Source organism: Agelaius phoeniceus, chromosome 10 (genome assembly GCF_051311805.1).
Source record: "Agelaius phoeniceus isolate bAgePho1 chromosome 10, bAgePho1.hap1, whole genome shotgun sequence".
Taxonomy (NCBI): Eukaryota; Metazoa; Chordata; class Aves; order Passeriformes; family Icteridae; genus Agelaius; species Agelaius phoeniceus.
Window position 1 is genome coordinate 14,660,785 of NC_135274.1, and position 10,962 is coordinate 14,671,746.

Below are 10,962 nucleotides of genomic sequence, written 5' to 3' on the forward strand. Positions count from 1 at the left end.
TAAATTTTGTGAAAATATGCAGTACAGTAGTGCTATTTAATTTTTAAATCACCTATGAAACACTAAAAGATCTGAAATAACTTTGTTACAACAAGTTTATAGTCATGTAAGTAATTTTTAAGCTTCTGTAAAAAGATCTCCAGGCATGAGCAGCAAGATTCCAGACCCAAAGCCCTCTTTCTGCACAGCAGCACCTATACAGTGAGGCCACATGTACGATTTGCAGGATGCCTTTCAAAGGCAGGACATAAATAAGTGCCCCTGAACTGGAATGTCACCTGCCAGAGCATTGTTAGTGTTGAACCTGATTTTTGTGATGTGATTATTCTAGATACAAATGGAAAGAAGCAGTAGAAAGGCCTACTCTGTATACTAGACTGTACTATACAGTGCCATTTTTTATGTGTTAAATTCTGAATAATTATATTTCTGTTATTTTTTTATTTTCTCTGCTTATCTATGATGGCTCTCTATACTGTGATCTGTCATTTTTACATGAGAGTACACAGCAGATATGGACTGTTCTGTTTAAAAAGGAAGCAACACATTTTCAGCAGCTTTCTGTCTAACACAGCTGCAAAACCAGTAACCTTTTTCACAGAGCCATCTATACCAGACTGGCTGTATTTTGAAATACTGAAAATATTAAAACAATACAACCATTAAATAAGTGTCAGTTTAACTTATTCTTCATACTGTAAGTTTAGGCTGTTTCTCTCAAGTTTTGTCTCTCCTTAACCCTACAAGCAACTGTGTTTTTATCTTTCACTCAGCAACATGGAGGAGAACCATGTACAGAGTCTGACATGAACACTTGATTCTAGATAATGTACATTATCTGTACAGCTTACACCCTAGAAATTCTACAGTTGCTCATATTTTTTCTTTAATCAGCAGTCTTTGTGATTTGATATCCTGTTAATTGAAGACTTTAAACATTTATTGGAAAAAATACACTGTATTTATTGCTTAAACTTAGATAACATTCTACCAAGGGATGTGTTCCTACAATTCTTTTCACAAGGGATTCACCACTAATGTGTACATCAAATATGCTTTAAGTGCTTGACAGATCAGTACCAAAATGCCAACATTCTGTACTATGACCCAGAAATATGCATTTGATTTAAATGTGGAACTAAACCACAATACTGTCAAGACACTAGAAAATATACACTACATTTGAAAAAAAAAAGCTAAAGGCATATTCCAATTTTTATCTCAGTTCCAGCCCAAAAGTCAACTGCAAACTTTTCATGCAAGATAAAGTTTTCCTTACACTTCACTGCTTATCTTGGAGCTGTTTAAAGGCTAAATTTTCTGCCAAGTTAGTTCAATTATTTTGACAAGGTTATCCCATGACAGAACATGCCTTTATCTCTCCTGACATATCATTTGATTGGAGAAGCTGACCAAGACTGCAAAGCTCCAAGGAGATCATCACCCTGCCATCCCAACCTGCACAGGAGATCAGTGTGCACAGAGCACAGCACTGCAATCCAGTTTCACTTATTGCAAAATAAAATTTACTCCCCCGGCCCCATACAGCCATGGAGGCAATGACATCCTGAACAAAAAGTATTATGGGTAGAGATATCCCCAAAATTCAACTCCTATGCAATACCTGCAATATTTCAGTTACTGATAACTGACTGCCAGCCAGCACATACCAACACGCTACTGCTGCACTGCAAGTATGGACTAGAACAAACACTAGGGCTTGGTTTTGTTTGGCAAAGCCTTGCATTTAATTTATCATGTCTACACTTAAATTTTGAGATTTCCACCCTATGCTTTTCTCCTAACAGCTATGCATGCAATACTCTAGGGGTTAAGTTCATTATAACAAAGGAGAAAAACACATGGGCAATACTAACAATTTGCTCCAACACACACTGTGTTAATCCCACATTGTTTTTAAATATGTGTTTTCACAGAAAAAAACAAAGGAATCTAAGACTTTCCCTATATGTTTTTAATTTGGGAAATGTTTGAGTTCCCAAAAGCACAGAGCAACTCTCAGGAGGTCTCTGACAAATTTGAAAACAAACAAACATTCTTTTGCACAAGCTTTGAATCATAATGTAGACAGTATTTTAGATGCAAACTGCTGACTGCACATTTGACAGGATTTTGCTGGCAGTCATTTCAGTATTTCTTTCTCCTTCAGAGGGCCTCTGAGTAACAGGACATAAAATATTCTTTTAACAGAGGGCAAAAATTAAAATATACACTGAACAATAAATACTGGAAGACAGGTCAATGCAGCTGTGGTTCCTAGAGCTGTGTTACCCACTATTAATTTCATTATGTTGAAAATGGTACCATTTCAAACTAAGAGCCTCTCTAACAGGCAGAAGTGGTCTGAAGGCTCATTATTATTTCAGACTCTTGTAAAGATATAAATCTTTAGGAATTATAGGACTTAAAGTTGCAAACATGCATTTAAGTATACTTTAAACCCCTTAGTATTCTACATTTCAACTTTCAAATTACAGCTTGTAATAGCAAGCATTGACATTGATGTAGAGAAGCAAAACAGGTCTGTAAACATTGGCCATAAACCTGTCACAGCTGTTCCTGTGTGCAGACCGACCATGCCTTGGAAGGTTCCCGTTGGGCAGTGCCAAAATCTGTTTCTTTCCCATCTAAAATGTTATTGCTCTGTGGCCAAGATTACAATTGCTAGTTTGGTAAATGAGACAGCATTTTTTAAATTATGAGAAAAAGGAGAAAACTCTGCAATCACCTAAGTGCACAATATTGAAGAGTTTTAATAATATGCTGAGTGGCACTAGTGTGGAAAAGAAGTTTGTCAAAACCACAAAACACACACTGAATCCCCTTTGCACTGATATCAGCTGGAATTTAGTTACTGGCTTCAATGAAGAGACAACATTAGATTCAAAAACATAACACATACTATTGTTCACTTTAGAAATTGAGAAAAAATAGCATCTGAAAAATCATTTTATCTTCTCTGAGTCAGATATGAAAATACAGCATGCATTGTGCCATCATCTGAGGAGATGAATACAGAACAGATCAAGGTAAAATGATGGAGCCAAGCATTTCATCCATCTATTTATAAAGGTTGCTTTAAACACAGCCAATCCAACCTAGAAAACACTAAAAAATTAAACACTATTTTCTTATGCTGTGAAGCAGCTTCCTAGCCATCTTCTTTGGTTTGTGCAGTACCCAGCACTTCTTTGCAGCACATACTAATCAGGCTATTAACCTGATGTGATTCTGCCTCACCAACAGAGAGTTTAAAGTAATTTGCATTAAAACCATGTAAAGTGTCACTTAATAACAGAGACAGTGGAATAAAACCTTAAGTTGAGAGGAAGAAGGCAGGAGGAAACCCTAGCAGCACAAAAACTTTTATTGGCACTTATGAGTATTTTTCCCTGACTGAAGCAGAATTCATGCAATAACTACAATCCCATAACAAAGATCTGTAACTAGCCCTTAAGAACTACTGTTATTTTCTGACAGTTCAGAAACTGCTCTTGTTTATTTCAGGAAATGAAACATCAAATTTATTTTAGACTATCCAAAACTGAATATCTAGGTTAACATCAGCTAATTGCCCAGTGCCCGTATTTTGCTGAAGCTCCCACTGTCAAATAGGAGGCTTATGCACTAATTTATAACTGTAATTAATTCTTGTCACCTAATCAGGGTTTTTAAGGTAGCAATACACACTTCAGTACCTGATACTTAGATCATGCTGTGCAACAATAGAAAATATACAATCAAATATAGTGAAGGAATTATTTGAGATAAATTACTGTTAAACAATTTTAACAAATTCAATCTGAATTATTGTCACCAAGATGTATGTAATAAAAAGAAAGATCAGTATTGCAATAAAGTCACCTACACACATGGCAGCACTGGCCACAGCACATGTCACAGCTGAGAGGGCCACAACACACAGAGTATCACCACACAATATCAGAAAGCTTTAATCCATACACAGTAACACCTTACCTCACCAGAAGGCTTCAGGTGTCTGCCCATACACAGTAACATCAGGTCACCTCAGAAGGCTGCAAGTATCTGCCCTTCTTGTTCTATAGCCCAGCCTTTTATCCCCTCCTGTTGATGCCCTGCACCTGTGTGCCCTCTGCTCCCTTTGGTGTTGGGCAGTGCCCCTGGGCACTCCATGGCTCATTGCTGTCAGTGCTGCCCACCTGCTGCTCACAGCTGAAACCAACTGGGGATGGGGCTCAGCCCAGCCCCATCCCAATCACCACAAACTCTGTGCCTACATACACAAAGACATCCAGGCACTTCAATAATATTTGTATCATGATACAACTTTATCTTAGTAGCTAAAAATTACTTTTATTATGTCATTAAATGTAAAATGTTTTTCGTTATCAAGTTCATACAACAAGGCTTGGATGGAATGGAGAACTTCTACAATTCTTCATAGCAGGGGCCACATTCAGAGCCATCACCTCATTATTTTCTGGTCACATATTCAAAAATCAGAAAATATCCCTGCAGCAAATGCATTGCAATAATGCCTTAGCTGCTTGATGCAGAACAGCAATACTGAGAAATTGTCAGTGAAATAGTAGCAGAGTGTGTGTGTCTGTGTGCTCTGTTGATTTTTGCACATCTGTTTGGTTTGGGGGCAGGGGTTATGCATGTGGGGATGCATTTACTTACTACAATTGTTTTATCATTTAGAAAAAGCACATATCTCAGGATCTGTTTTTCTTCTTTGTTTCACATACTCTTCTCTTTATTTAGGTATCGCCCTTTTTATTTTGTTTTCTTTTGTTTCCCAAACAAGATTCTCTGTCTTGGTATTCTCTAATGTTATTTGAATCTTGTCTTTCACCTAATTACATTATTTCAATAAACTTGGAAAGGTCCAATCCTAACCCTATAACCCCAAAAGAGGCTCAAAACTTCAGACACACAACAGCTCACTCCAAACACCATTGCAGAGCTCACCATCAGCTTGGAACCATAAAGGAAGGTAAATACATAGCAGTCCCCATCCCAACCAAGCAAGTAGATGTATCTGTCAACAAACAAACACATAACCCTTACAGACCAATTCCTCTCTCCAGAGGAGGTGAACACCTTCCTGTGCTTATGCAACCAGCTTCTAGAAGAAGTGGGGTTTTCCTGTTTTGCTTTTCCAAGTGAGAGCACAGGGCTGACAGAGAGGGAGCCCATCCACAATAGAGAGCTCAGACTTCCTTTTCATGTGTATGATGTTTCCCATGCTTTGCTGTTGACCTCCTCATTGTATCGAACCTTAAAATTATACAGACAAGAAAGACAACAAAGCATTAGAGAAATAGTAAAACTAGATTTTAGGCTAGCCCTGCTTCTGTTCATACATGTAGTCTGCCATTTGCTAGAACACATTTCCTCTCAGAAAGCCGTTTAGGAATGAAAAATATGTAATATAATCTTTTGAACAAGTTCCTTTAAAATATCTACTTGCTTTACCTCATCACACTCGTCATGTGTATGCACAAAGTTGCAACAAATTTCATTTAAAGTTTCATTGACAAATTATTAAATACTCCCCAGTTTGCCAAATTTTCCAAGGAATACAAATCTTCATGTAAAAATGCTGCTGTGAAAGACAATTCTGTGCAAACTTAGACATACAAATAAAAATAAATCACACTAAGACATCACCCCATGTGATTTCCTGAGGGAGAAAACCCCATAAGATTTACTGAGCTAGGAACAAGATAATAAGCGACAATCTGTGAATTAATACTCAAATCAAAGCATAAGGACTTTATATACTAGAAGATTTACTTTTATCCCCACTAAATTTTTTTTCCTAAATGTAAGCACTGTTATTTATCAACTCCCTAGTGAAAAATATTTGTGGTTTTCTTTTAAAAAGTGATGAAGCAAAACAGATGCTGCAGAGCAGAGCACAGTGACACAGGGAACTGTTGTTTGCTCACTCTCCAGTGTGCCACGCACATTATTGGCAATCATGCAAGCCCTCATTAGGCCAAGTGCTGAGCCACAATGAAGCCTTGCTGCCTTGGGAGCTGTGCACGTGCAATTGAGATCAGGATTTGGCCACATCTGTGCTTTCCTGGCCCAACAAGCACAATCCTTGCTATATAAATTCTTACAGATGCACAGACAATAACTTCCCTGCTGGCAGGCAGCTCACAGAGCTCACGTTTGCCTTTCTCCAGGATGCTGACCAGCAGAACACCAAGTGAGAGTCTGCTCACTTCATTCATTAGCTGCCCAAGCACAGGGAGCCTATTGTGATTCTGTCATGTCAAAGCCCACTCAAGCACCAGCTTTCCCCAGAGAACAGTGCCATCCTCTCACTGTGGGGTGCCCAGTGGCTGCTGAGCCTGGGCCTTGGTCCTGCTGAAGGGGAAGCATTTTCATCAGTCTCTCACAGCACAAAGACTTTGTTCCCCACCCAGCACAGGGCTCACAGAGACCCCAGCTCACACTGGGGGGCTCTGTCACTCAAAAGAGGGTTCCTGGGTGCTGCCCTTTCTACCTGGCTCCTGGCAGGGCACACACATTCTGCTGCCACGTTCCTCCAGGACCCACACCCAGACTCTGAGGACATTTCTGTGCCTCAATAAGCCTGACCAGCAGCACCTGGGGGCTTCTCAGCCTGCCCTGGTCCAGCAGCCCATTGCAGCCCAGCCTGGGCTGTGTCCCAGCCCCAGCAATGCTGATGGACACTGAGCTTTGTCCCAGCCCAGCTCGATCTCCATGGCCCTGCTTGGCCATCCCATGCTGTGCCCCTCCCAGGTGCCCAAGCCCAAGAGAAGAGCACTGAGAGGTTTGAGGTTACTCTGGCAGTGGTCTCTGGGGCCAAGAGGGGCCCATAGCAGAGATCAGGAGTTTTCAGGAATAGAAGTTATCCACTCAAGCTTACTCAATTGCATCCTCCACAAATCCCACATCAGAATTCATAACGACTGGTTAGAATTGTCAAAATAATTTCAGTCTCATCTTAGCTTCTATCTGTTTTTTAAGACTCAGTCTCACCTGGGGACAAGTTTGAGTTTTGTTGGATATTTAAGGTGATCTAAAGGTTTTTACTAAACCTAGGCAGTCCACCTGACAAGCATTAAAAACCAGGTAGGGAAAAAATGTGCACTGCAGACAGGTCTGGCCTAGTGATAAAACACCTTAGAGGAGGAACGTCAAATGGGTCATTGTATTGGCAGCCTGAACTTGCAGCTACACCCCTTGACCATTTTCTTCTTGGCTCATTGGATGAGAAACCAGACATGGGTTCCACATTTTAAAGTTCAACCTGTTTAATCCATTCATAAACAGCTTTTTCCCAATATAACCACTTCTTTTTGCAACACAGAAAAGGAGAAATTTTGGCACCTCAGCACTGGAAAATTTTAAGAACAGATAGTTTGGATACCTATCAGGAATGACACAGATTAGCTTTGTGACAAAGCCATGGACTAACTAATTGGTCAGAACTTTCTATGGGTTTAGAGACAATTCTGAGGCAGAGGAGGAGCTGATGGAATAATTCAGCTGTTAGACATCAGCTTCCTCAGTTCTTGCTGCAGTTCAAACCAGCAGGCAAAACCCCTGCCTTTCACTACAAACAGTGCTGGCCTTGTGCTAAGGCTACAGTTCATTATACTGATGTTAATTTATAGCAGAATACAGCCTGTGATAAGCTTGGAAGAACTAGAAAAGGCCTTGGCAGAGCTTCAGCACAATCCCAGCAGAATGTTTTTTTGTTTTTTGTCCCTTGGGATGGTATTCCTCTACCATAGGTGGTGTTTCACAGGAAATAATTTTAAATCTATGCTCTTGAATTACTTTGACTCTTTCAGAACTTGCAGTCTCTCCCACCAAACCACCTTCAAACACTGATATCAGGATATGCAATTCAAAGGTGGCAAGAGGATCTGGTTTATTTGTAAATGCTGTTTTTTTGTAAATTCTGAAAGAGCCATAAGTGCCTTATATTTATGATGAACCATTTGTACTGTGAAAGTATTGTTTTACAAAGTTCATCACTTTCCCCTTTTGTCAGCACTGGGCTACTTCATAACAAAATTATTACATTTTTCCTAAAAGATCATAATCCTTAAACAGCTATTTAATGAATATGCAATTTTTTACAAATGGAAAAATATTAATAAGTACCTGAAATAATATCAGTGCAACCTAAAGAACCCCCAAACTTATAACATTACACAGCTCCCAGTAATGATCTGCAAAGTGCTCCATATGATTGTATCCCTGTGGCTGTATTGGAGTGTGCCCTCACTTTGAGGACTTCTCAAAAAGGGGTCTCCAGGAAGCAGACACTTTCCTGGCAGTAAAAGTGTCATTTAAACCCTTTGTCCATGTAAGTAATTGGAAAACTACCACTTCTGTAATGCTAGAAAATTATGAAGGGAATGAAGGCTGGCACAATTTCTGAGTGATGGATATGGACTACATGAGGCAGTCCTCCTCTAACCATGTGGCCTTGGCCACAAGCTTAGGGACTCGTGGTGTAAGCCTATTTGAAATGCAGATTTTTATTGGAGTTTTTTAATACTTTGTGCTTGTGAGGTTGTTTATATTTGTTTCCATATATAAGCTTCACTTCTTGCAGTCTCTTAGTCTTCTGCCTGACTGCAGTTCCTCAGGGCAAAGAAAAATTTTATAAATCAAATTTTTTTCTGGATTACACTGCAGGGAAAAAAACAGACAGAAACACAATGCTCTTACTGCCTAACTCTCAATTATAGAAAAATAACATCAGTGAGAAAATTACTACTTTCATAATTACTCTTTTCAAGAATTGTTTTTCAAAATTCCATGAAAAGCTCTGAGTGCATTTCAAACTTTGAAGCAATGAAGTAGATCAAAGTATGTGTATGTCTATTCTCTCTTACTAAGGAAGATGCACAGTATTTGACAGCTACAAGAAATATTTTTGTGGAACTTGTAGGATCAAAATGGCAATAAACTTAAAGCAGTATGTATCTTGATAGATTTAAATACAAAATATGCATGTTATGTTGCCAGTTAAATGGATGGTGGTGTTTTTCTCTCCTTCTCAGGACAAGCATGGAATATTTTAGACAAGAATCAAAAGAAAGGAAAATGATATTTCTTTTAGTCATTAAAAGCGTAGCTTTCCTGTATTTTAACAGGAAAGTTTTCCCCCCTCTGTTTGAAGGGGGGAAAAAAGGGTTAGGAAAAAAAAAAGGTCTGAATCAAACAGGATATAGGACACAGTTAAATGCAATAGATTGCCTCTGGATCAGAGGTATGTGTATTGCCACATACATCATTGCCAGATCTTCAATACAAAGTACTTCTATGGCTAGGAATAAATCAGAGACAGGATTAAAAAATAACAGTATCTTCTTTAACAGAGAGAACAATTCCAGAGAGATTAACAACAGGTTTCCTCTGTCATTCAGTACCTTGACCAAAGAGTCCACCAGGATCTCTGTTTCTTCTTTCTTTGCTACATTTCCTAGATCTGTATCTGGAAAGAAAAAGGCCTCTTAGTGTCACTGGGCCAGGTTTGCAATGAAAAGCTCATAGAGGAGCAAAATATTGAGGAAGATACTTTGCCTGGAAACACAAGTTCATCCTCCCAAGCAACATCTACCCTTTGCTTTGTCCATTTTCCAACAGCAGCTGCTGGTCATCTGTCATATGAATATGCTTTCAATATACTGGGCTTGAAGCAGCTGCACCAACTTGAAACTCATTTGAAAAACATGTTTATAGAGAAAGACAAAGGAAATGACCTGTAACATTGTAGACAAAATACATTCCACATGAGAGCTCCATCAGTTGGGCTTTTACCAACTCAGTTATTTTATTGTTATTCAAGGTCTTCAGTTTTCATTATGCTGCTTTTGTTAGTAGGTCTGGAATACCTCTTACTTCCAATCTGTGTTCCCATTATTTTCCGTGGTTCTTTGGTCCCAAAGGAAAAGCAGAAGTAAACCAGTCATTTAAGTGGAAGGCTCCCCTAGACACTCCTGTGTAACTACAGCAAAGTGCCCAAAGTGGCACCGATGACTAAAGCACGATTTGCTTTCCTAGCAGGTGTGTGAGGAAAAGGTACAAGCAGGTGCTTCCTATCTTTTGTGGCTATGAAGAGACAAGAATGTGTGTCAAAGGAGAAGTGACACAAAATGGTTTAAAATTAATGGTTTTTCTTCCAAGAAATTCCCATGCAAAATCTGCCTTGAACAAAGTGATCCACCTTCCATCCACCGACCACTCAAGCCATTAGAATTTAGTGAAATGTAAGTTAGACCACAAATCTAACTATTGTGGATGTTAGGGTCACATCTTAGAGCATAATGAAGAGAAAGTTGATTAAGAGGGTATTCTCTCACCTTTTATTCTGCATAAATCCTTGAATTGATCCAGAAAGATTTCCAGTAAGCCAAAGTAGTAATTTTTGTTTCATGACAAAATCTCTAAGTCCAAGTTCCAGAAGCTTGTTATTCAGTGACAGGGAGATATTGAACATCATGACCTGTTCTCATTTTCCTCATTGATAACAAATACCAGTTTCTTCAAACATGAGAGAAGTTTCAGCAATTTACCTAATTCAGAAAATACACTGGGACAAAAGCAGCATTAATTAAAAACTGTATGAATCAAAACCAAGCAAAATCCCAAACTTCACATATTCTGTTCTAAGACTTCCAGTGAGAAAACAAAGTCAAATGTGAGCAACATACTGAACAAACCAAGAGGCAGCTTTGCTAAGGTAGGAAAATCTTTGGCAGCAAACCAAGAGGAAAAGATTCCCCAACCCTTCTAGAAGCTGCATAGTAGTAAAAATCAGCTAACCACAACAGGGAAGGAACATCACCTTTCACTATGAAACTTCTCAGGGTGAGGTAGGAGTATTATGGAGCTTTAAAGGGGAGAAAATAGTATTTTTATATCTATATCTAAAGACTCTATATTCCATATTTC

General features: G+C 38.9%; 1 long non-coding RNA gene across 1 annotated transcript; it reads right to left on the reverse strand.

The window, feature by feature from the left end:
- Positions 1-4,114: 4,114 nt before the first annotated feature.
- LOC143694848 (uncharacterized) lies at positions 4,115-10,667 on the reverse strand. Its single transcript, XR_013183573.1, has 3 exons — positions 10,371-10,667; positions 9,438-9,502; positions 4,115-5,286 (listed from the first exon to the last, which is right to left on the reverse strand). It is a non-coding gene; the product is annotated as an uncharacterized LOC143694848 (long non-coding RNA).
- Between the last annotated feature and the right edge of the window lie 295 nt (positions 10,668-10,962).